This window comes from Alosa sapidissima, chromosome 13 (genome assembly GCF_018492685.1).
Source record: "Alosa sapidissima isolate fAloSap1 chromosome 13, fAloSap1.pri, whole genome shotgun sequence".
In the NCBI taxonomy this organism is placed as follows: Eukaryota; Metazoa; Chordata; class Actinopteri; order Clupeiformes; family Clupeidae; genus Alosa; species Alosa sapidissima.
Genome location: NC_055969.1, coordinates 20,533,585 through 20,539,516, shown reverse-complemented (window position 1 = coordinate 20,539,516; position 5,932 = coordinate 20,533,585). Strand labels below are relative to the sequence as shown.

Sequence of the window (5,932 nt, the reverse complement as noted above, 5' to 3'; positions counted from 1 at the left end):
TGCAGCACTCACAGTTAAAGGTTATAAGGACAGACAGACATGATAGATACAAATACAGATAGACAAACAGAGGCAAACAGACAGACAGACAGACAGATAGATAGATAGATAGATAGATAGATGCACTTAATTGAATTATGTCAGACAGCAGCCATAACAAAACAATTAGAGACACAGTGTAAAGACTATTTCACAGGTTAGGATTGGGTAGTGCAAAGAGAACTTCTCAATTGCCAAATTAAAATCCATATTTCAGTGTTCAGCTCTTAGTGGCTTTTTCTGTGTGTATGTATGTGTGCGTTTGTAATTCAGGTAATCACTCTCCAGAATGTATACAAATGGGAAAACTCTTGTCCTGAGTAAGTGTGTGTGGTGGTTAAATTAGAAATGTAATTAAACTTTTTCATTTGGACTTCCTTTCCCTCATGTCAATCAGGATTACGGCTGATAACTCAGGGGCCATCACTGATGCTTTGGGGATTAACATATTTATAGCCCTGGGTAATTACTCTGTTGATAAAATGCCTTTTACAGACAGTGAGTATGACACGGATTGCCTACCATAAGCCATGTATGTGATATCAGTGGCAAAAGCGAGAGAAATTATTTTAAAATTGCTAGTCAAAAACTTGTAAACGAGTCTGTCTGGAAAAATCTGGATTTAATAACTACTCGCAAACAAAACGATAAATCAGTGGTCAAATATTGTACGTAATAACTGTTGTCCCAATTAGCTATAGCCAAGCCACGAACTAAGATCTTTTCTCAGCTGATGGGGAATAATGAAGTTTGAAGCCCTCCCCTCTCATTCATTGACCCTCACTGCACTCTGGAATGTCTCTTGCCTGTTCAGTGGCTCTGTTGTGTGGTGGGTGTGGCCAGGCTTGACCTTAGGTGACCTCTACATTGACCTCAGGTATTGTGCTTGGCACAGTGAATTTCCACTCGGATGCTCTGTTCTCCCGAAGAGTCTCACTACAGACTGGGCTGCCTGGCCACTCTGTGAAACCTGGAGCACCGACTTAGTGTCTCTGTCTTTCAGTGCTTGTGCGCGCGCGCACGTGTGTGTGTGTGTGTGTGTGTGTGTGTGTGTGTGTGTCTGTTTGTTTCCAAATACATTCAATATACATCTGAAGATTCCTGTTAAGAAAGGTGATGAACAAACAAAAACAAAAAGGCCCAGTGAAGTTTACGTCAACCGAATGATCTAAGTCTGTGTTTGAAGCTTTCCGAAGTAAATTAATAACTCGCTGTGACGAACCTGTGAACATCTTAAAATCTTTACCAAACGCTGAAGACTGATGAAGCACATGATTCTCAGACCTCCCATATAAGGTAACGATCAGACAGGACACACTTTGCCACTTATAAAACGTGAGGTGCACTATGTTTTCATAAAAGCGCTTTTCTGCTTGAAGTTGAATATTTTTCAATTCAATGCGCTCAGGGCACCTTCGCAAAAGCCCGAAGTGCAGCAGGTGCAAAGAGCGTGAGACGCGCTGGGCGCATGAGCAGCACGCAAAATATGTACTGCCAATACGAAACAACAGAAAAAAGGCGCACCTCACTGCAACAAACGCGTCCTGTCTGATTGGGCCTTAAATGAGCAAGGGGGTGATGGGAAGGGCTCTGTCGCTGGCGTCTCAGTCAGATCTACTCCCGGATAACCTGTAAGCCTGTATTCATCACCTCAGGGATGTGTGTGTGTGTGTGTGTGTGTGTGTGTGTGTGTGTCTGTGTGTCTGTCTGTCTGTCTGTCTGTCTCTCAAGCTGCAGATTCACTGGCATGGGCTGGGTTGGGTTTTGCTCTGGCATTTAGCTGAGTTCCAATGAGGTTAGTGGTCTGATCCGTCCTTAAGCCAAGTCTGCGGCATTGGTGTCACTAACTCAGATTAAGGGCAAGGTTTAGAGAGATTGGTGTGTGTGTGTGCGTGTGTGTCTGATTCTTGAATATTTAACTCTAATCATTGGTGGCATGGGTGGTTTTGGCCTTTTCTGGGCCATGTTGGAACCAAAACCAATCATATTCCGTGCAAGAATAAACTGCTGTCAGTATGTGGGTCACCCAGAGGTCACTCAGGGGTCATATCCATCTTGATGAGGGCAAAAATTGATCAGTAAGGTCACTGAGAATGTTCGGGACAGCAGTGAAATATGAACATGCCCCAGACCTTAATGCTTCTCATTTAAACACGTATAACACATATAGCCTATGTGTGTAGTCAATGTTTGTGGCCTATATGGTTGTCTACCGATATTACTCAGGAGTCAATGCTTGTGTGGAGACTTTGTGTGAAGGCTTGCAGGAGATTACAGAGGACACTGCAGCCTACAGAGGTGTGAGACACATCTCATTGATGTTGCAGATGCTGACTGAATCAACAAAAACACTTCAGAGTCCATCTCTCTGCACTGACTTTCTTTCAAGGCCGATGTCATGGTGCGGTTTTCTTTTGCAACAGTCAAGTTTTTAACTGTTAAAGAGAATTACGTAAATTGCCATAGCTACAAAATAGACTTATTTTTATTTTACATTTTGTAGACCAGTCAAATATCAGTTTCTTTAGATCTATCCAAACATAGTTTAGTAATTGCATAGAGCAGAATTACAAAAAATCGTTATCATAAAAGAAGAAGAAAAAAGAAAAACTAAAAGAAGAATTCTGCTATGTTCATCATTTTTGCTGAACCCATAGTCACTTGGCATGTTGAAAGCACGACTGGAGCCAAAATGGCTTCAATTCCAACAATGCTCGAAAGGAGTGCTGGTGCGCTGAGGCAACTGTGTAACATCGCATGGATCACTTCCTGCTCTGGTTGTCGATCAGCTAATCTGGTCTGAGGGCTAGGGGAAGTCAGCCGAGAAGGCGATGAGGGGGTGAGTGACAAAAAAACTGCTCCTTTCTTCCGAACCTCCATCCCCATGATCTCATGAATAAATTATAGCGGCTCATTGTGCAATAGAGTGAGGAATGCTGCGCAGCTCAGGGAAATACTGCCGAGGGCAGAGACTACACAGACCGAGACTACACAGAGACCTAGTGGTTATTCTACCCGTACTTTTTTAAACTACCCGATAGCTGGTTGGGTCCGTCTTTATAGCCAGCGAATTTCAACTAGCCATACGCCGGGTCTATGCAGTGATACACCGATTTTATTTTCCAAATGCACATGGATAAAACAAGGTAGCCGTATTTACTTGTTCACGATTGCTAGTGGTGTTAAGCCGTGGACATTTCAGATAGCATAACCTGCACAGATGCAATCGATTTGGTAGCAAAAAGGGGAAAAGGGACATAGCTGCTACACTATCCACTTCTATCGGCGTTTGCAAAACGGATTGCACTGGTCCTTTTCATTGAAACACACAGAGGATTCCTACCGCGGATCACAGAATCACCAGTCAGAGACCGGAGCAACCTCGGGCAGCTGTGGTCGGAGGTAAGCTAACTAACATTTAATCACAATGCTTCAGCTACAGTCCTTGTCTCTTTTAACGTCAGTTGATAATAATGTTGACATCGCCGCTGCCGCCGCATTCACATCATGATTGACGAGGAAGTAAGCAAACGACTGTAAAAGCACGCTCTTCAATTCTGTAGGTTAATCCAACAATTTAATTGACCATGCTGTCCTCGCTGCGATAGCTGGCTTTGGTTTTGCGATTATGGCCAGTTAGCGAGTACGATTTTGCAAGACCGTGGTGAATATCGTAGCCTAATTGACCAAATGTCTCAGGGAAATGTGTGAAGCCTCGGCTGGCTGTGTTAGTGTGACCAAGGGGAGACTTACCCTACACGGTGTTTGATAAAAGGCATTACAAGGTGATACAAAATGTCGCCCATTGTATTATCTTCTGCAGGCATGCCATACTACTACAGTCTTGCTCTTTAAGTCGCTAGTGGCACCCCAGTGGCAACTGACCAAATGGATGAAGCTTGGGCAGCGTAATTGTTGGGAAAATGTTCATTTAATTCCTAAATGTTTGTTGGGAAAGACTTGGCCACACTGATCTGCTGTTGTTTTTTGCTACTCACCGTGTTATACCTAACATGTTAAATTATTAAAGCTGTAGAAACTCAGTCTCTAAATGTAGACAGAAACCCACCTGTAGGCTACCTCATTGTCTACCAATATGTAGTCATTATTATTCATCTGTTCGCTCATTAGGATAACAATAGTATAGCGTGTAACCAGTCTTAATGATTCCAGAGGTCCTTTTCAGCTAGGAATGTGGCCTAGCTGATGATGCCTGAACGTAGGCTATTAACACAAAGTTTTAGTCCTTTGCTTCCGTCTAGGTCTTAGAGTAGAGTAAGACTTTGGAAACAAAGGCAAAAGCAAAAACGAAATCATTCCTGGTATTTGTTCTGTCTAAGTTTTGGTTGAGCATTCGTCCACTGACTGATCTCTCAGATTCAGTCTCTGACAGGAAACTGCAAGCTGTGGAACTGTAGAGGGGATCAGATTAGAAGCTGGTCCCGTGCAGACCCACCACGCCAGGGACCGGTCTGTAGAGAGTCTGCTACAATCTTGGCTGAAATTTGTGTGAACAGGTTAAAGATGTTTATGATTGTGCTGCATTTCAGTTTCAGTCGATACAATGTGATGTTGGGACATTTTTAATGGAAATTTGGTTTCGGAGTACTGTGTGTGTGTGTGTGTGTGTGTGTGTGTGGCAGTGGCCTCAGCGCGGTGCAGATTGGCATAAAATGGTGAGGCTGGCGGACAGATGGCGAGGATCTCGACCTGATCTGCGCTGCCGCCGTGCGCTGCAGGGATCATTCTCAGGCTCACGCCAGGATGACCGGGCCGGCAGACAGACAGACAGGGCCACAGGAAGTCAGCCAGAGCCGCATGTTCCCACGGAGACGGGGCACAGGCAAGCCGAGGTTCCCAGAGAGGGGCCCTCTCAGAACCAGATCAGAGCCAGCTCTGTTCCAGAACAAGCCTCAGTTTGGCTGTATATATCCCTGTTCTTACATATCCCTAAAGACTTATTTTGGTTTGGGAATTGTTTTACTCCCAATAAGCTATTATTCAGTCATTATATTTCTTTTAATTTTGCTGTACAAACCAAGTGCTCATGGGTATAGTACTACTGGCGGCTTTTGTGGTGTACAGCTGTACTTGTATTAGGCTAATGCGTTGACCCCTTGTTTTTAAGGGCTGTGGTTTGAAGTTGGTGAAGTATCAATGGTAATTTGTTTATCTTAACCCCAAGCAGACCTGTGCTCTCCCTGTGTGTGCAAAATGTGTCTTTATTAATAGGCCCCATCAACTAGCTTGTGATGTGCGTCGGGTCCCTTTTTCGACCAGCTTGTAAAAATAGCCGGAGTGCATACTGAAATCCATCACTTTATATTATAACCTCGAGTCGAGTAAGCTCTCCTTGTGGTCTTGGCTGTGGGAGCTTTCAGCGTGATGATAGCAGTTTTTATTTATTTATTTATCTATCTATCTATTTTTTGTATGTCCAAGGATGTGTCAACACAACAGTGCTGGGCTGGCGGCCTAGAGAGGGAACTGAAAGAGCTCCAAGTAATCTTATCTGGGTGCTGGTGTTTGAGAGCGAAACAATGAAGGATGTGGCTCACCTGAGGTGGCCACTTTGTTTCGCTGGGCCTGAATGGCTGCATGATAAGAGACTCGCAGTCTCCTCTCATACCCATCTGGTTGGAGCGATGTTCTCTCTCTCATTGGTCAACACCGGGCCCCCTGGAATGTCTGTGAAGTAATCTGTGTTTGTGTGTTTGTTTGTTTGTTTGTGTGTGTGTTTGTTTGTTAGTGCTGCTATTCATTCTCACTTGGAAAAAGCTCTTGAGATGCCTCTGGACAATCTCTAAACGTCTGATTCTTCACTCAACAAAGATTTCAGTCAAAGAGTCTTGAGTTTCAGTAATGTATGTGTGTGTGTTTGTGTGTCTGAGAG

General features: G+C 43.9%; 1 protein-coding gene across 7 annotated transcripts in view; it reads left to right on the top strand.

The window, feature by feature from the left end:
- The first annotated feature begins 2,871 nt into the window (after nucleotides 1–2,871).
- The window catches only part of zmiz2 (zinc finger, MIZ-type containing 2), a 43,022-nt gene continuing 39,961 nt past the window's right edge, over nucleotides 2,872–5,932 (top strand). For all 7 annotated transcript variants that reach the window (XM_042058739.1, XM_042058736.1, XM_042058734.1 and 4 more), the window contains exon 1: nucleotides 2,872–3,441. The gene's annotated coding sequence lies outside the window, so the exon portion shown is untranslated. The remainder of the gene's footprint in view (nucleotides 3,442–5,932) is intronic.